Source organism: Triticum urartu, chromosome 1A (assembly GCF_056163025.1).
Source record: "Triticum urartu cultivar PI428250 chromosome 1A, HENAU_Tu73, whole genome shotgun sequence".
In the NCBI taxonomy this organism is placed as follows: domain Eukaryota; kingdom Viridiplantae; phylum Streptophyta; class Magnoliopsida; order Poales; family Poaceae; genus Triticum; species Triticum urartu.
In genome coordinates this window covers 461,310,463-461,331,771 of record NC_141873.1, presented here as the reverse complement: position 1 = coordinate 461,331,771, position 21,309 = coordinate 461,310,463, and positions in this window count along the sequence as shown.

Genomic DNA, 21,309 nt, shown 5'->3' with positions numbered 1-21,309 from the left:
TTGCGAAACTATTCCACATTGTTTCAAATGAAGACCAAACTTGTAACTCAAATATTCGCCTCAGCGATCAGATCGTAGAAACTTTATTTTCTTGTTACGATGATTTTCCACTTCACTCTGAAATTCTTTGAACTTTTCAAATGCTTCAGACTTATGTTTCATTAAGTAGATATACCCATATCTGCTCAAATCATCTGTGAAGGTCAGAAAACAACGATACCCGCCGCGAGCCTCAACACTTATCGGATCGCATACATCAGTATATATTATTTCCAATAAGTCAGTTGCTCGCTCCATTGTTCCGGAGAACGGAGTCTTAGTCATCTTGCCCATGAGGCATGGTTCGCAAGCATCAAGTGATTCCAGAAGTCCATCAGCATGGAGTTTCTTCATGCGCTTTACACCAATATGACCTAAACGGCAGTGCCACATATAAGTTCCACTATCATTATTAACTTTGCATCTTTTGGCTTCAATATTATGAATATGTGTATTATTACGATCGAGATTCAATAAACCATTTATATTGAGTGTATGACCATAGAAGGTTTTATTCATGTAAATAGAACAACAATTATTCTTTGACTTAAATGAATAATACGTATTGCAATAAGCATGATCCAATCATATTTATGCTCAACGCAAACACCAAATAATATTTATTTTAGGTTCAACACTAATCCCGAAGGTAAAGGGAGTGTGTGATGGTGATCTTATCAACCTTGGAATCACTTCCAACTCTCATCATCACCTCGCCCTTAACTAGTCTCTGTTTATTTTGCAACTCCCGTTTCGAGTTACTACTCTTAGCAACTGAACCAGTATAAAACACTGATGGGTTGCTATAAACACTAGTAAAGTACACATCAATAACATGTATATCAAATATACCTTTGTTCACTTTGCCATCCTTCTTATCCGCCAAGTATCTAAGGCAGTTCCACTTCCAGTGACCATTTCCTTTGCAGTAGAAGCACTCAGTTTCAGGCTTGGGTCTATCTTTGGGCTTCTTCATGGGAGTGGCAACTTGCTTGCCATTCTTCTTGAAGTTCCCTTTCTTTCCCTTTCCCTTTTACTTGAAACTAGTGGTTTTGTCAACCATCAGCATTTGACGCTTTTCTTGATTTCTACCTTCGTCGATTTCAGCATCACGAAGAGCTCGGGAATCGTTTTCGTCATCCCTTGCATATTATAGTTCATCACTAAGTTCTAGTAACTTGGTGATAGTGACTAGAGAAATTTATCAATTACTATCTTATCTGGAAGATTAACTCCCACTTGATTCAAGAAATTGTAGTACCCAGACAATCTGAGCACATACTCACTGGTTGAGCTATTCTCCTCCATCTTGTAGGCAACGTACTGTCAGAGGTCTCATACCTCTCGACACGGGTATGAGTACCAATTTCAACTCTTAGAACATCTTATATGTTCCGTGGCATTCAAAATGTTTTTGAAGTCCCGGTTCTAAGCCGTAAAGCATGGTGCACTAAACTATTAAGTAGTCATCATACCGAGCTTTGTCAAACGTTCATAATGTCTGCATCTGCTCCTGCAATAGGTCTGTCGCCTAGCGGTGCATCAAGGACATAATTCTTTTGTGCGGCAATGAGGATAATCCTCAGATCACGGACCAAGTCCACATCATTGCTACTATCATCTTTCAACTTATTTTTCTCTAGGAACATATCAAAATTAAACGGGAAGCTACATCGCAAGCTATTGATCTACAACATAGATATGCAATTACTATCAGGACTAAGTTCATGATAAATTAAAGTTCAATTAATCATATTACTTAAGAACTCCCACTTAGATAGACATCCCTCTAATCATCTAAGTGATCACGTGATCCATATCAACTAAACCATGTCCGATCATCACGTGAGATGGAGTAGTTTTCAATGGTGAACATCTCTATGTTGATCATATATTCTATATGATTCATGCTCGACCTTTCGGTCTCCCGTGTTCCGAGGCCATATCTGCATATGCTAGGCTCGTTAAGTTTAACCCGAGTATTCCGCGTGTGCAAAACTGGCTTGTGATGTCTAATACACAACCTTCTTCTTGTAGACGTTGTTGGGCCTCCAAGTGCAGAGGTTTGTAGGACGGTAGCAAATTTCCCTCAAGTGGATGACCTAAGGTTTATCTATCCGTGGGAGGTGTAGTATGAAGATGGTCTCTCTCAAACGACCCTGCAACCAAATAGCAACGAGTCTCTTGTGTCCCCAACACACCCAATACAATGGTAAATTGTATAGGTGCACTAGTTCGGCGAAGAGATGGTGATACAAGTGCAATATGGATGATAGATATAGGTTTTTGTAATCTGAAAAATATAAAAACAGCAAGGTAACTAATGATAAAAGTGAGCACAAACGGTATTGCAATGCGTTGAAACAAGGCCTAGGGTTCATACTTTCACTAGTGCAAGTTCTCTCAACAATAATAACATAATTGGATCATATAACTATCCCTCAACAGGCAACAAAGAGTCACTCCAAAGTTACTAATAGCAGAGAACAAACTAAGAGATTATGGTAGGGTACGAAATCACCTCAAAGTTATCGTTTCTGATCGATCTACCATAGAGTTCGTACTAGGATAACACCTTAAGACACAAATCAATCAAAACCCTAATGTCACCTAGATACTACAATGTCACCTCAAGTATCCGTGGGTATGATTATACGATATGCATCACACAATCTCAGATTCATCTATTCAACCAACACAAAGAACTTCAAAGAATGCCCCAAAGTTTCTACCGGAGAGTCAAGACGAAAACGTGTGCCAACCCCTATGCATAGGTTCATGGGCGGAACCCGCAAGTTGATCACCAAATCATACCTCAAGTGGATCAATAGAATACCCCATTGTCACCACGGGTATCCCACGCAAGACATACATCAAGTGTTCTCAAATCCTTAAAGACTCAATCCGATAAGATAACTTCAAAGGGAAAACTCAATCCATTAGAAGAGAGTAGAGGGGGAGAAACATCATAAGATCCAACTATAATAGCAAAGCTCGCGATACATCAAGATCGTACCACCTCAAGAACACGAGAGAGATCGAGAGAGAGAGAGAGATCAAACACATAGCTACTGGTACATACCCTCAGCCCCGAGGGTGGACTACTCCCTCCTCATGGAGAGCACCGGGATGATGAAGATGGCCACCGAAGAGGGATTCCCCCTCCAGCAGGGTGCCGGAAGGGGTCTAGATTGTTTTCGGTGGCTATGGAGGCTTCTGGCGGCGGAACTCCCGATCTATTCTGCTCCTTGAAGTTTTTAGGGTATATGGGTATATATAGGAGGAAGAAGTACGTCGGTGGATCTCCAGGCAGTCCACGAGGCAGGGGCATGCCCAGGGGGTGGGCGCGCCCCCCACCCTCGTGGGCAGCCCGGGACTCTCCTGGTCCATCTCTGATACTCCGTGGGCTTCTTCTGGTCCAAAAATAAGTTTCGTGAAGTTTCAGGTCAATTGGACTCCGTTTGATTTTCCTTTTCTGCGATACTCTAAAACAAGGGAAAAAACAAAAACTGGCAGTGGGCTCTGGGTTAATAGGTTAGTACCAAAAATAATATAAAAGTGCATAATAAAGCCCATAAACATCCAAAACAGATAATATAATAGCATGGAACAATCAAAAATTATAGATACTTTGGAAACGTATCAGCATCCCCAAGCTTAATTCCTGCTCGTCCTCGAGTAGGTAAATGATAAAAACAGAATTTTTGATGTGGAATGCTACCTAACATATTTATCCATGTAATCTTCTTTATTGTGGCATGAATATTCAGATCCATAAGATTCAAGACAAAAGTTTAATATTGACATAAAAATAATAATATTTCAAGCATACTAACTAAGCAATTATGTCTTCTCAAAATAACATGGCAAAAGAAAGCTATCCCTATAAAATCATATAGTCTAGCTATGCTCCATCTTCACCACACAAACTATTTAAATCATGCACAACCCCGATGACAAGCCAAGCAATTGTTTCACACTTTTGATGTTCTCAAACTTTTTCAATCTTCACGCAATACATGAGCGTGAGCCATGGGTATAGCACTATATGTGGAATAGAAGGGTGGTTGTGGAGAAGACAAAAAGGGAGAAGATAGTCTCACATCAACTAGGCGTATCAAAGGGCTATGGATATGCCCATCAATAGATATCAATGTGAGTGAGTAGGGATTGCCATGCAACGGATGCACTAGAGCTATAAATGTATGGATGCTCAACAAAAGAAACTAAGTGGGTGTGCATCCAACTTGCTTGCTCACGAAGACCTAGGGCACTTGAGGAGGCCCACTTTTGGAATATACAAGCCAAGTTCTATAATGAAAATTTCCCACTAGTAAATGAAAGTGACAAAACAAGAGACTCTCTATCATGAAGATCATGGTGCTACTTTGAAGCACAAGTGTGGAAAAAAGGATAGTAGCATTGTCCCTTTTATTTTATTTTTTATTTGGCATTTCCCTTTTTTATTTGGCCTTTCTTTTTTATTTGGCCTTTCTTTTTTTTCTCATTTTTTGGCCTTTCTTTTTTTTGGGGACAGTACTCTATGAATGATGATCATCACACTTCTATTTATTTACAACTCAATGATTACAACTCGATACTAGAACAAAGTATGACTCTATATGAATGCCTCCGGTGGTGTACCGAGATGGGCAATGAATCAAGAGTGACATGTATGAAAGAATTATGAATGGTGGCTTTGCCACAAATATGATGTCAACTACATGATCATGCAAAGCAATATGACAATGATGGAGCGTGTCATAATAACGGAACGGTGGAAAGTTGCATGGCAATATATCTCGGAATGGCTATGGAAATGCCATAATAGGGAGGTATATGGAAATGTCAATATATCTCAGTGGCTGTTTTGAGGAAGGTATATGGTGGGTTTATGATACCGGCGAAAGGTGCGCGGTATTAGAGTGGCTAGCAATGGTGGAAGGGTGAGAGTGCGTATAATCCATGGACTCAACATTAGTCATAAAGAACTCACATACTTATTGCAAAAATCTATTAGTTATCGAAACAAAGTACTACGGAATGCTCCTAGGGGGATAGATTGGTAGGAAAATACCATCGCTCGTTCCCGACCGCCACTCGTAAGGAAGACAATCAATAAATAAATCATACTCCGACTTCGTCACATAACGGTTCACCATACGTGCATGCTACGGGAATCACAAAGTTCAACACAAGTATTTATCAAATTCACAACTACTCAACTAGCATGACTCTAATATCACCATCTTCATATCTCAAAACAATTATCAAGTATCAAACTTCTCTTAGTATTCAATGCACTTCATATGAAAGTTTTTATTATATCCCTCTTGGATGCCCATCATATTAGGACTAGTCTCATAACCAAAGCAAACTACCATGCTGTTGTAAAGACTCTCAAAATAATATAAGTGAAGCACGAGAGTTCATCTATTTCTTCAAAATAAAACCACCGCCGTGCTCTAAAAAGATATAAGTGAAGCACTAGAGCAAATGACAAACTACTCTGAAAGATATAAGTGAAGATCAATGAGTAGTCGAATAATTATGCAACTATGTGAAGACTATAACATTTAAGAATTTCAGATCTTGGTATTTTATTCAAACAGCAAGCAAAACAAAATAAAATGATGCTCCAAGCAAAACACGTATCATGTGGTAAATAAAAAATAGCTCCAAGTAAAGTTACCGATGAACGAAGACGAAAGAGGGGATGCCTTCCGGGGCATCCCCAAGCTTAGGCTCTTGGTTGTATTTGAATATTACCTTGGGGTGCCTTGGGCATTCCCAAGCTTAGGCTCTTGCCACTCCTTATTCCATAATCCATCGATTCTTTACCCAAAACTTGAAAACTTCACAACACAAAACTTAACAGAAAACTCGTAAGCTCCGTTAGCGAAAGAAAACAAAACACCACTTCAAGGTACTGTAATGAACTAATTATTTATTTATATTGGTGTTAAAACTACTGTATTCCAACTTCTCTATGGTTTATAAACTCTCTTACTAGCCATAGATTCATCAAAATAAGTAAACAACACATGAAAAACAGAATCTGTCAAAAACAGAACAGTCTGTAGTAATCTGTAACTAACGCAAACTTCTGGAACCTAAAAAGTTCTAAAATAAATTTCTGGAAGTGAGGAATTTATCTATTAATCATCTGAAAAAATAATTAACTAAATATCACTCTCCAATAAAAAATGGCAGCATTTCTCGTGAGCGCTAAAGTTTCTGTTTTTTACAGCCTGATCGCAAAGACTTTCCTCAAGTCTTCCCACAGGTTCTACTTCGCACAAACACTAATTAAAATCATAAAACCACATCTAAACAGAGGCTATATGACTTATTTATTACTAAACAGGAACAAAAAACAAGAAACAAAAATAAAGTTGGGTTGCCTCCCGACAAGCGCTATCGTTAAACGCCCCTAGCTAGGCATGATGATTTCAACGATGCTCACATAAAATATAAGAATTGTAACATAAAGAGAGCATCATGAAGAATATGACTAGAACATTTAAGTCTAACCCACTTCCTATGCATAGGTATTTTGTGAGCAAATAACTTGTGGGAACAAGAATCAACTTGCATAGGAAGGTAAAACAAGGATAACTTCAAGATTTTCAACACATAGAGAGGAAACTTGATATTATTGCAATTCCTACAAGCATATATTCCTCCCTCATAATAAATTTCAGTAGCATCATGAATGAATTCAACAATATAGCTATCACATAAAGCATTATTTTCATGATGCATAAGCATATAATTTTTATTACTCTCCACATAAGCAAATTTCTTCTCATGAATAGTAGTGGGAGCAAACTCAACAAAATAATTATCATGTGAGGCATAATCCAATTGAAAACTAAAATCATGATGACAAGTTTCATGCATATCATTATTCTTTATAGCATACAAGTCATCACAATAATCATCATAGATAGCAACTTTGTTCTCATAATCAATTGGAACCTCTTCCGAAATAGTGGATTCATCACTAAATAAAGTCATGACCTCTCCAAATCCACTTTCATCAATATAATCATCATAAATAGGTGGCATGCTTTCATCATAATAAATTTGCATATCAAAACTTGGGAGACTAAAACTATCATCTTCATTAAACATAGCTTCCCCCAAGCTTGGGACTAACATTAATTGCAGCAAATATATTCTCAAAAACATCATCTTCATCAAACATAGCTTCCCTAAGCTTGGGCCTTTTCATATCATAAGCATAATCACTCTCATCATTAATAGTATGGATAGCACCAATAGTATAGCAATTATCATCATCACAAGGAGTAATAGGAGCAACATCATTTGGGAGAGATACCTTATTACCTTTGCTTCTCCATATTTTCTTTTTCTTCTTCACATCATGTGTGGGTTTAATCCTCTTTTTGGAGCTCCTTATTAATGAGATTGGTTGAATAGAAGGCTCCTCCTTGTTACCTTATTCATCATAAGAAATAATAGGAGGATATTGGTAAGTCTCTTACCTTTCATTAGTATTCTCTTCATCTTCTATTTGTTTTCTTTTCTTTATGTAATTGGCAATTTAAGGATTTTCAACGCAATTCACCGCACAATACATATAAATTTCTTCTAGATCAATATCGAGGAATTTCTCGAGGTTATATTCTGGAATAATCTTAGTTTGACGTTTCATTTCTTCATAACCCAAAAGCAAACTAAGTTCATTATAATGTGCAAGGGAAATCAAGTCATCACAATTTTTGGACACGATTCGATCATGAAACAATTTGCATTTGATATTTAAATGACCATGTTTATTGCAAAGTTCACAAGTACGGCTAAGAAAATTTAAATTTTCAGCACAAACATCTAGCCTTTCTTGCAACCATTTAGTTTCTAAGTACTTATGCCTCTTGCAAAATCTATCTTCCCTAATTGGTGTGTACTTGCAAACTCTATGCACTCCACAAAAATCGACATGCTTATAAGAGACATTCTCATCATGACTAGTGCAATCATCATTAGTACTATGGATATTCAAAGAGTTCATAATAATAACATTGCAATCATGCTCATCATTCAAAGATTTCGTGCCAAACATTTTACTGCATTCTTCTTCTAACACTTTGGCACAATTTTCCTTTCCATCATACTCACGAAAGATATTAAAAAGATGAAGCGTATGAGGCAAACTCAATTCCATATTTTTTGTGTAGTTTTCTTTTATAAACTAAACTAGTGCTAAAACAAGAAACAAAAAGATTTGATTACATGATCTAAAGATATACCTTCAAGCGCTAACCTCCCCGGCAACGGCGCTAGAAAAGAGCTTGATGTCTACTACACAACCTTCTTCTTGTAGACGTTGTTGGGCCTCCAAGTGCAGAGGTTTGTAGGACAGTAGAAAATTTCCCTGAAGTGGATGACCTAAGGTTTATCAATCCGTGGGAGGCGTAGGATGAAGATGGTATCTCTCAAACAACCCTGCAACCAAATAGCAACGAGTCTCTTGTGTCCCCAACACACCCAATACAATGGTAAATTGTATAGGTTTTTGTAATCTGAAAATATAAAAACAGCAAGGTAAGTAATGATAAAAGTGAGCAGAAACGGTATTGCAATGCGTTGAAACAAGGCCTAGGGTTCATACTTTCACTAGTGCAAGTTCTCTCAACAATAATAACATAATTGGATCATATAACTATCCCTCAACATGCAACAAAGAGTCACTCCGAAGTCACTAATAGCGGAGAACACACGAAGAGATTATGGGGTACGAAGCCACCTCAAAGTTATCCTTTCTGATCGATCTATCATAGAGTTTGTACTAGAATAACACCTTAAGACAAAAATCAATCAAAACCCTAATGTCACATGGATACTCCAATGTCACCTCAAGTATCCGTGGGTATGATTATACGATATGCATCACACAATCTTAGATTCATCTATTCAACCAACACAAAGAACTTCAAAGAGTGCCCCAAAGTTTCTACCGGAGAGTCAAGACGAAAACATGTGCCAACCCCTATGCATAGGTTCATGGGCGGAACCCGCAAGTTGATCAGCAAAACATACCTCAAGTGGATCAATAGAATACCCCATTGTCACCACGGGTATCCCACGCAAGACATACATCAAGTGTTCTCAAATCCTTAAAGACTCAATCCGATAAGATAACTTCAAAGGGAAAACTCAATCCATTACAAGAGAGTAGAGGGGGAGAAACATCATAAGATCCAACTATAATAGCAAAGCTCGCGATACATCAAGATCGTACCACCTCAAGAACACGAGAGAGAGAGAGAGAGAGAGATCAAACACATAGCTACTGGTACATACCCTTAGCCCCGAGGGTGGACTACTCCCTCCTCATGGGGAGCACCGGGATGATGAAGATGGCCACCGAAGAGGGATTCCCCCTCCGTCAGGGTGCCGGAATGGGTCTAGGTTGGTTTTCAGTGGCTATGGAGGCTTCTGGCGGCGGAACTCCCAATCTATTCTGCTCCTCGAAGTTTTTAGGGTATATGGGTATATATAGGAGGAAGAAGTACGTCGGTGGATCTCCGGGCTGTCCACGAGGCAGGGGGCGTGCCCAGGGGGTGGGCGCGCCCCCCACCCTCGTGGTCAGCCCGAGACTCTCCTGGTCCATCTCCAATACTCCGTGGGCTTCTTCTGGCCCAAAAATAAGTTCCGTGAAGTTTCAGGTCAATCGGACTCCGTTTGATTTTCCTTTTCTGCGATACTCTAAAACAAGGAAAAACACAAAAACTGGTACTGGGCTCTGGGTTAATAGGTTAGTCCCAAAAATAATATAAAAGTGCATAATAAAGCCCATAAACATCCAAAACAGATAATATAATAGCATGGAACAATCAAAAATTGTAGATACGTTGGAGACGTATCAGCTTGCACCCGTTGTATGTGAACGTAGAGCTTATCACACCCGATCATCACGTGGTGTCTCAGCACGAAGAACTGTCGCAACGGTGCATACTCAGCGAGAACACTTATACCTTGAAATTTAGTGAGGGGTCATCTTATAATGCTACTGACGTACTAAGCAAAATAAGATGCATGAAAGATAAACATCACATGCAATCAAAATATGTGACATGATATGGCCATCATCTTCTTGTGCCTTTGATCTCCATCTCCAAAGTACCATCATGATCTCCATGGTCATCGGCATGACACCATGATCTCCATCATCTTGATCTTTATCAATGTGTCATCACATGGTCATCTCGCCAACTATTACTTTTGCAATTATTGCTATCACATAGCGATAAAGTAAATCAATTACGTGGCGCTTGCATCTTATGCAATAATGAGACAACCATAAGGCTCCTGCCAGTTGCCGATAACTTCAACAAAACACGATCATCTCATACAACAATTTATATCTCATCATGTCCTGACCATATCACATCACAACATGCCCTGTAAAAAAAATTACACATCCTCTACTTTGTTGTTGCAAGTTTTACATGGCTGCTACGGGCTGAGCGAGAACCATTCTTACCTACGCATCAAAAACCATAACGCGGTATAGTGATTGCTTTTTGATCTTCAGAAAGAACCATGTTCATTGAATCCGATTCAACTAAAGTTGGAGAAACTGACACCCACCAGCCACCTGTGTGCGAAGCACGTCGGTAGAACCAGTCTCGCGTAAGCGTAGCGTAATGTCGGTCTAGGCCGCTGAGGGAGTCCTGGATTAGGGGGTCTCCGAACAGCCGGACTATATCCTTTGGTCGGACTATTGGACTATGAAGATACAAGATTGAAGACTTCGTCCCGTGCCCGGATAGGACTCTCCTTGGCATGGAAGGCAAGCTTGGCAATACGGATATGTAGATCTCCTCCCTTGTAACCGACTCTGTGTAACCCTAGCCCCCTCCGATGTCTATATAAACTAGAGGGTTTAGTCCGTAGGACAACAACAATCATACCATAGGCTAGCTTCTAGGGTTTAGCCTCTATGATCTCGTGGTAGATCAACTCTTGTAATACTCATATCATCAAGATCAATCAAGCAGGACGTAGGGTATTACCTCCATCAAGAGGGCCCGAACCTGGGTAAACATCGTGTCCCCCGCCTCATGTTACCATCCGCCTTAGACGCACAGTTCAGGACCCCCTACCCGAGATACGCCGGTTTTGACACCAACATTGGTGCTTTAATTGAGAGTTCCACTGTGCCGTCACCGTAAGGCTTGATGGCTCCTTCGATCATCGGTAACGATGCGGTCCAGGGTGAGGTTTTCCTCCCCGGACAGATCTTCGTATTTGGCGGCTTCGCACTGCGGTCCAACTCGCTTGGCCATCTAGAGCAGATCAAGAGCTACGCCCCTGGCCATCGGATCAGGTTCGGAAACTTAAACTACACTGCCGACATCCGCGGAGACTTGATCTTCAACGGATTCGAGCCCATGTCAGGTGCACCGCACAATCACAACAAGCATGACGTAACTCTGCCGTCAGACAGTGTTCGGGAAATCACACCGGAAACTACTCCGGCCTTTAATCCGGAGCAAATTGCGCCATCCGAGGACGGGTGGATAGACCCCGCCATGGAGGCCGCACTCTCAGTGGCGATAGAGCCGGATACTGACTTCACCCCTTACGAGAGCCGTGTTGCCGAACCATTGGATTCATCTCCGGCCATGGACTCTGAGCCGCCTGTGTCCATGCCTATCGAATCCGATTGGGCGTCGATCATGGAGTTCACCTCCGCGGATATCTTTCAGCACTCACCTTTCGGCGATGTGCTAAATTCATTAAGGTCTCTCTCCTTTTTATGAGAACCTTGGCCGAACTATGTCCGGCTAGAATGGGATACGGATGACGAAGAAATTTGCTCCCCACCCACCACCCACTTAGTAGCCACTATCGACGATTTAACCAACATGCTCGACTTCGACTCCGAAGACATCGACGGTATGGACGACGATGTAGGAGACGAGCTGGTACCACCGCCCATAGGGCGCTGGACCGCCACCTCATCATATGATATATACATGGTGGACACCCCCAAAGAAGGCAATGGCGACGGGACAGCGGAGGATGACCCCTCCAAGAAGCAACCCAAGCGCCGACGTCAGCGGCGCCACTCTAAGTCCCGCCATAGCAAAAGTAGTGATACCGTCACAAGAGACAATAACACTCCGGATAGTGTCGAAGATGACAACAATCCCCTCCAGCACGATTTAGAGCGGGAGGGTGAACAAGCTAGCCCTCCAGAGCGGGCAGCAGATAGAGAATCGGAGGAAGACAATTACATGCCTCTCTCCGAAGACGAGGTGAGCCTCAGCGACAAAGAATTTATCGTGTCTGAGGATCCCGTCGAGCAGGAGTGCTTCAAGCGCCGGCTTATTGCCACAGCAAATAGCTTGAAGAAAAAGCAACAACAGCTTCAGGCTAATCAAGATTTGCTAGCAGACAGATGGACCAAAGTCCTTGCGGCCGAGGAATACGAATTCGAGTGCCCCTCCAAGAGTTACCCAAAGCGCAGGTCGCTACCCCTATTCGAGGAGGAAGCACTGAAACCTACATCACCAGTGTACAATGCGGCTGACCGGCCACCTCGTGGCCGAGCCAGAGAGGCGTTTCAGCCTGAAGTTCAGCCTGCACCCCGCCGCCACTCAAAGAAAATATCAAGGCCTGGGACAACACGCGGGACCTGCAAGACATATTGGAAAGTAGGGCAAAACATGCAAGGTCGATATACGGGTCACGGGGGCGTGCGCCAACACGGGACGATGACCGTCACGCCGGATACACTAAAAGTAAATCCGGCCGGGCCGAATACAGTAGACAAGACTCATATAAACTGCGTCGTGATATAGCCCGGCACAGAGGCGCCACACACCCCCTATGCTTCACTGATGAAGTTATGGATCACGAATTCCCAGAGGGTTTTAAACCCGTAAATATCGAATCATATGATGGTACAACAGATCCCGCTGTATGGATTGAGGATTTCCTCCTCCACATCCACATGGCTCACGGTGATGATCTGCATGCCATCAAGTACCTCCCACTAAAACTTAAAGGACCAGCTCGGCATTGGCTGACTAGCCTGCCAGCAGACTCCGTCGGCAGTTGGGAGGATTTGGAAGATGCATTCCTTGACAACTTCCAGGGCACTTATGTGCAACCACCAGATGCTGACGACTTGAGCCATATAACTCAGCAGCCAGGGGAATCGGCCAGGCAAATCTGGACACGGTTCCTAACTAAGAAAAACCAAATTGTCGACTGTCCGGATGCAGAGGCCTTAGCGGCATTCAAGCATAACATCCGTGACGAGTGGCTCGCCCGACACCACGGCCAGGAGAAGCTGAAATCTATGGCAGCCCTCACGACACTCATGACCCGCTTTTGCGCGGGCGAGGATAGCTGGCTGGCTCGCAGCAACAACACATCAAGGAATCTGAGCACTTTGGGTACTAAAGATGCCAACGGCAGACCACGTCGTAACAGACACAAGCGCCGCAACAACGGCGATAACGCCGATGATACGGCAGTCAACGCCGGATTCAGAGGCTCCAGATCCGGTCAGCAGAAAAAACCATTCAAAAGAAGTAATCCGGGCCCGTCCAGTTTGGATCGCATACTTGATCGCTTGTGTCAAATCCACGGCACCCCGACAAGCCAGCCAATCACACCAACAGAGAATGCTGGGTGTTCAAGCAGGCCGGCAAGTTGAATGCCGAAAACAAGGACAAGGGGCTGCACAGTGATGACGAGGAGGAGCCCTGGCCGCCGAACACGGGAGGACAGAAGAGGTTCCCCCCACAAGTGAAGACGGTGAACATGATATACGCAACCCACATTCCCAAGAGGGAACGGAAGCGTGCACTAAGGGACGTCTATGCCATAGAGCCCGTCGCCCCAAAGTTCAACCCATGGTCCTCTTGTCTGATCACCTTCAATCGTAGGGACCACCCCACTAGTATCCGTCATGGCGGATCCGCCGCATTGCTCCTAGACCCCATCATCGATGGATTTCACCTCACTCGAGTCCTTATGGACGGTGGCAGCAGCCTGAACCTGCTCTATCAGCATACAATGCGCAAAATGGGTATAGATCCTTCAAGGATCAAACCCACCAAAACCACCTTTAAGGGCGTCATCCCAGGTGTAGAGGCCCATTGCACGGGCTCAATCACACTAGAAGTAGTCTTCGGATCTTCGGACAACTTCCGAAGCGAGGAGTTAATCTTCGATATCGTCCCGTTCCGCAGTGGCTATCACGCACTGCTCGGGCGAACCGCATTTGCAAAATTCAATGCGGTACCGCATTACGCATACCTCAAGCTCAAGATGCCAGGACCTAGGGGGGTCATAACAGTCAATGGAAACACAGAACGCTTGCTCCGTACGGAGGAGCACACAGCGGCCCTCGCAGCAGAAGCACAAAGCAGCCTTTTAAGGCAAACCGCCAATTCGGCGATACAGCCCCTAGACACCGTTAAGCGAGTCCCGAGTAACCCGCAACAGGATCGCCTGGCACATTCAGAGCTCGCCTAGCAATTCGGCCCCCGTCCCAGTCCCTGTAACATCCCAAATTTTCAATTTGGAATGTTATGCATAAATCATTCATGCATATCATATTTTATTGCACTTCGTTTTGTGAATCCTCGAAATCCTAAGCAACTCAAGGACCCTCGGGGAGAGTTGGGGATTTCCCTGTTTTCATATTTGAGTTTTATCAAATATTGAAACGAGGATTTTTGGTTTTAATTATTTTTCTCTCCAAAAATATTTCATATTAAAATACATGAGAGGAGATAATACGACTTCTCCAAAATAAATGAAATATTGGAGGAAAAAGATTAAAATCAAATATTTGATTTTTATCTGGAGTTAATTGCTATTTTATTTGAATTAGAAAAATTGCACGTTTTTCAAAGTTGCATTTTAGGGCCAAGAAAATGTTCATCTTGTTCTAAATATTTTATTTAGACGGTGAAAATTTGTTTTGGCATTTTTAGAATTTTATTTTATTTTCTAGGATTTTTTTTAGTTTTGGCGGAATTATTTAAAAAACGCGCAGTGGCTAACTGGGCCGAAGCCCAGCCGCTGGCCCACTCCCCGCGCCGCCATCTCCTAGCGGGAGACCGCCGCCGCGCCGCCCGAACCGGAGTCCGGCCGGGACTCCACTCCACTCCCCGCGTCGTGCCCCCTCCCCCAAGCCACGCCGCCCCCGCCTCCTTATAAGCCGCCACCCCGCCGCCCGCAACCGCACCGCCGCCGCTCGCTTGCCGCGCCGCCCCGCTGCCCGCTTGCCGCGCCGCCGCCACCCCTCACCGGAGCCGCCGCCGCCACCCTTTGCCCGCATCGCCGCCGCCCCGCACTGCCCCGCCCTCACCGGAGCCGACCCCGCCGCGCCGGACTTCGCCGGAGGTAGAATCGTTCGGTTTTTAAAAAAAAGCCCGGTTCGTTTTTTTAGAAACCCTAGTTTTTTTGGATAGACCGGTTCACCGGTTTTTCACGGTTTAGTTACTTTGCGGACGTTCGTCCGTACGTTCGTTTTAACGAACGGAGTTTACTCGTTATTAACAGACAACGAACGCTCGTTCGTTAGCCTATTCGTCAGTTTTCTTTTTCTCGAATTTTCCGCGATTATTTTCAGTCGCAATTTCTGATCCGATTTTCGTTTTAGTTTATCTTTTCGCTCGTTTGTCGGAATCAGGCGATTCAAGCGCCTAGATCTTCGTCTCGAAACCCTCCTTCCGTTTAACCAACTTGAACAAGCTTTTGCTACTTTAAAATTTGACCCTAGTCCAGATTAGTAAACGGACCTTGTTTCTTTCGCAGTTTGAGTTTCATTGCTCCGTTTGATTTGATTCTTTTCGCAAACCGGAGTTCTTGAGTTGAGCTTTCTGGTTAGATCTTCTTGTTTGAGTTTTACCCGTGTTTCTTTGCTTGATTGCTTATGTGTGCTATTGTTTGTCTGCGATAGAACACCCAGAGTGCGAAGCGTGCTACTACTAATCCCTAGGTTTTGCGGATCATCAGCAAGGCAAGTAACACTTTGATCACACCCCTTTATCACCCAGTTTTTATGCATTAGTTCCAATCCTCAAACATTGCATGGTTAGGATGTGATTAATATGTGATTTAGGAAGTAGTTGATGAGGTAGAACCTATTGCCCTGTTATATTCAAACCCTTGGGAGTTACTTCTACGTATTGCTTATATTGCTATGCAATGCTCGTAGACGTGGTTGGGTGAGTGAAATCCATGACAGATGTGAGATTGTTAATTAATGGTTCAACTTAAGGTGGCAACTTGAATACACATCTGGGTGGATTGTTTGTTGGGCACCTGGAGAATCCAGTGTTGTCCTAGGATATCCCGGAGTACCTGTGTGATAATCCTATGGTCCGCCACCCAGGCTCAAAGGGAACTGAGATATTTTCATGCTAGAAACTTCCGTGTGTAGCCACGAGCTATTATGGGCTCTAGCATAGTGGAGTAAGTTGCGTGAAGCTCCCGAAGAGGTGGATCAGCAGGTAGTGGGATGTAGGTTTGGTATGGTCTGCCCAGAGTAAGGAGTTAATGCTCCTGAAAAACTGTGTCTCGGTCATCCGTTTCTCAAACACCCTGTAGTGCGAGAAATCCAACGGAGGAGATCGAGTCTTGTGGGGAAAAGTGTGCAAACCTCTGCAGAGTGTATAAACTAATCATGGTTAGCCGTGTCCCCGGTTATGGACAGCTTGAGTATCTAGTACTTGGAGTATCATAAGTATCTCATCACTCTAAACTAATATTGTTGGGTTGTTAATTACTTTAATTGGGTTTGAGTTGGAAGAACCTTCTCAATGATGTTTCAACTACCATGATAGTTAAATAAAATCTATTCCTTCGTTGTAGGGGAAAATTGGCTTTTCGCAAAAACTATAACCATAGAGCTTTCCACCAGCCAAATATGCATATAGTGATAGCATTATTCTGTTCTTGCTCTACTGTGTTATCTTGCCAGCATATTCCATGTGCTGACCCGTTTTCGGGCTGCAACATATTATGTTGCAGACTTTTCAGACGAGGAGTAAGGTTCGTTAGGTCGTTGTCGTGCAGCTCAGCTATGTCGTTGGAGTTGATGGACTCACTTTATCTTCCAAGCCTTTCGTTGTTATCGTATTAGATGGCCTTAAGCCATATTTATTGTAATAAGTTCTCTTTTGAGACATTCGATGTAATAAGTGTGTGATTGCTACTCTATTATAAATCCTCGAGTACTGTGTGTGTCAGCATTACCGATCCAGGGATGACACTGAAGCACAGAGACTTGACCGTTTGAGGTCGGGTCGCTACAGTCCCAGTCAAGCACGAAATCTGTGTCGCGCATACATAATTACACACTGAAAATATCATGGGCATAGGCGGGGGCACGATCAAGGCACGTCCCGCAATGCGGCTTAACCGCCCTAGGGGTTGCATACCTTTATCATTTTTTCTCTTTCAGGACCTTACTCTCTGGAAGCCCTCTCCGGCAGTATGATTGCCGAACACATTACGGGAAGGAACAACCAAGGAGGCAAGAAAGCTAAGACGTATAAGGGAACCCCCAGGTGGTCTCTCATAACAATCGACATACCCACTTTTTACTACACCATACGCAGCTTGCCCTTGGATAGGACATGTCAAATAGTCCTATTTTTTTGCTTATTGCACTACTTGTATCAGTACGCTTCGACGTATTATTTAAATAACGATGCATAGCATTAGTCTATTATTGCATTATCCATCCCTTTTTTCTTATATGTTCATTTACGACAACTTGCACCCGTACATTTTCGTATGGTCAGTACGCCAGGGGCTTTAGTTTACCCCATAATACGGCATGAGAAGTCTGAACACTTTCGACAGTGCGGCACCCCGAACTTATAGCATTATATGCATCAGCTCCGAATCATGTCTTGGGTCAATAGTTGGGTTTGCCCGGCTCCCATGTTTTGGTACCTTACGTTCCACTATATCGGCTAAGGTAGCGCTGGGAGAACTACTGCGATTGTGTCCCGGTTCTTCCGGACGAGCACCTCAGTAGAGAAAGCCAAAAACTGAGTGTCATGATAAGGCGAGAGCTGGTCGCTGTTCGAGAGGTCTCAAGTCCTTAAAGACTTTTTCCACTTCGGGCGAGGAGTTGGCCTTGCCCGACTTAGGCGTATATAGCGCCCCAAATTCGGCCTTCTGAATACTAGGGGCTTCGCCAAAATTTAAAATTGTAGACTTCTATGGCTAAGTGAGAGTGATAAAGCCTTATAGTCTGATTGCCTGGTTCGTTGTGCTGAACACCTCCCTCGAAGGACCCAAAATTGGGATAAAGAGTGCTCAAGTTTATCCCGAACACCCCGGTACTAGTTACATGGGGGCAGAAGCCGACGACTGGCCAACTCTCAGACTTTATAAACGGCCGCACAAAAGGTAATATTTTAAATTCAAAAAGCGTTGCATAGCGCAAATGAACTCGTTTCACATTACAGGATCACATGAGCATGTTCATTCCAAAATTACATCTCTAGCACATTCCTCCACCACAAGGCGGGAACCCTTCAGGACACTGTCATAATACATTTCGGGGCAGCGATGCTCCTTGCCCTCCGGCGGCCCCTCCTTCACCAGCTTTACGGCATCCTGCTTCGCCCAGTGCACCTTCGCCCGGGCAAAAGCCCTGCGCGCACCCTCGATGCAGATGGACCGCTTTATGACTTCAAGCCGTGGGCAGGCATCCACAAGCCGCCTCACCAGACCGAAGTAGCTGCTAGGCAGGGGATCACCAGGCAACATCCGGACTATAAGACCCTTCATGGCCTGTTCGGCCGCCTTGTGAAGCTCGACCAGTTGCTTCAGCTGGTTGCTCAAGGGCATTGGGTGTTCGGTCCCAGTATACTGAGACCAAAACAACTTTTCCATCGAGCTCCCCTCCTCAGCTCGGTAAAACTCCGCGGCATCCAGTACACTGCGGGGAAGATCTGCGAACGCTCCTAGAGAGCTCCGAACTCGGGTAAGTAAAAGGAAAGTTTCCTTCACATGCTTGCTTTGCGTAATGAATGCCTTACCCGCTGCTATCTTCTTCACCGCATCCATCTCCTGGAGGGCCTTGTGGGCTTCAGCCTTGGCGCTCCGTGCACTTTCGAGCGCCTTCGCAAGCTCGGACTCTCGCGTCTTAGAGTCAAGCTCCAAGGACTCGTGTTTTTTGGCGAGAGCCTCGAGCTCTTGCCGCACCTCGCCTACCCGAGCTTCTTGCTTTTCCCGCTCAATGCACTCCTTGGCCACTTTGTCTTCAGCCTCGGACAACGCCTTCTTCAGGGTCGCCACCTCGGTTGTGGCCCCTGGAAAATTCATGATGATCCTATTACTTTACAGCCGAATTTGTTTTTAATATATAGACAAGGTATTGCTTACCTTTGCTCTCCTCGAGCTGCCTCTTGGTAAGGTTGAGCTCGTCTTTGGACCGCTCAAGGTCCTGCTTCAGTGCAGCAACCTCCGCAGTACGTGCGGCAGCGGCCAGCAGTGAAGCATGCATATGCACATAGACATATTCTGATTAGACTCCTGAGTCATTATTTGATCCTCTATTCGGCCTTTCTTCGCGAACGCCAAACAGAGCATCAGGGGCTACTGTCTATGCGGTAATATTTTCCTATATTTTGATTGCTTACCTCAAAGCCTGTTAGGAGGCTGGCACAAGCTTCGGTTAGTCCGTTTTTGGCGGACTGAACTTTCTCAGTCACCACACTCATGGACAGAGGCCACCGGCATGGGCGGCTTGCCCCTCTTAACGGGGGATCGCCTGCCGGAGTCCAGAACCACCGAAGGTTCCGGCGCAGTGTTCGGCTGGGGGCCGAACTTGGAGCCCGTGGGAGTCTTGCTCCCTTTGCGCCCAGGGTCCGGAAGGTCGCCTCGAGGCGCCCCTAGGACTACCTCCCCTCAGCTCGGTGCCTTTTGAGACAACACCTCGACGTTGTCCATAGGGCAAGGGGTGGAGGCGGTCGGAAGTGAATCGCTATTCATATCTGACGAGTCCAAAGAACCGTCCGACGAAGATACGTCAAGATGGGCTCGGGACGGACTGCATAATCATATTCTGCATAAGGAGAAGTAGTGCAATAAAACATACCATGAATTACTATGGTATCCGGATACTTACGACTTTGCCAGGGGCTTGTCCCTGGGTAACCACTCGTCGCCGCTGTAGGCGGCCGTCGTGGAGCAGTCCGGAAGGAGGGTCCTCCCCTTCTTGGACCCTTCGGCCTCCCCGGTTGGGGCGGCCTTCCTTTTCTTGTCTCCCCCAACTGGGAGGGGAGAACTTTCCTCTTCCTCCTCCTTGTTTTCATGGGAGGAGTGCGCCTCGGAGTTATCGAACGATGAGTCCGATATAACCTTGCGCCGGAGACCCTTTCGGGTCCCCGTGGCCTTCTTCTTGGCCTTCTTCACCGGGACCTCGTAAGGCGCCAAAACCAGCATCTCCGCTAGGAGAGCATCTGCGGGATCTTCAGGCAGGGGGGCTGGGCAATCGATCTGCTCCGCTGTCTCTACCCAGTCCTGTTAAGGGCATGGAAGCTTAGATCCCGCACATGATTAAACTGGGGCAAATAAATATCCTGTGAGATATAAAAACTTACCGGATTGGCATGGCGCTTTGCGTTGAGTCCGCGGTCCTCGGTAAGGGGAGGAGGTACCTCGGCGCCCTTGAACAGCACCTTCCAGACGTCCTTGTGCGTCATGTCGAAGAGCTCTCGCAGCGTCTGGTGCTTGGCCGGGTCGAACTCCCACAAATTGAATACCCGTCATTGACACGGGAGGATCCGGCAGAAGAGCATGACCTGGACCATGTTGACGAGCTTGATTTTCTTGCTCATCATGTTCTTGATGCAGGTCTGGAGTCCGGTCAGCTCTACCGGGGAACCCCAGGACAGGCCCTTCTCTTTCCAGGAAGTGAGCCACGTGGGGATTCCGGATCGAAATTTGGGGGCCGCCACCCAGTTGGTGTCGCGCGGCTCGATGATGTAGAACCACCCAGATTGCCACCCCTTTATGGTCTCCACATAGGAGCCTTCGAGCCAGGTGACGTTAGGCATTTTGCCCACCATGGCGCCTCGGCACTCTGCTGGCTGGCCGACCACCACCTTCGGTTTAACATTGAAGGTCTTCAGGCACAGGCCAAAGTGCGGCCTGATACGGAGGAAGGCCTCGCACAGGACGATAAACGCTGAGATGTTGAGGATGAAATTGGGGGTCAGATCATGAAAATCTAGCCCGTAGTAG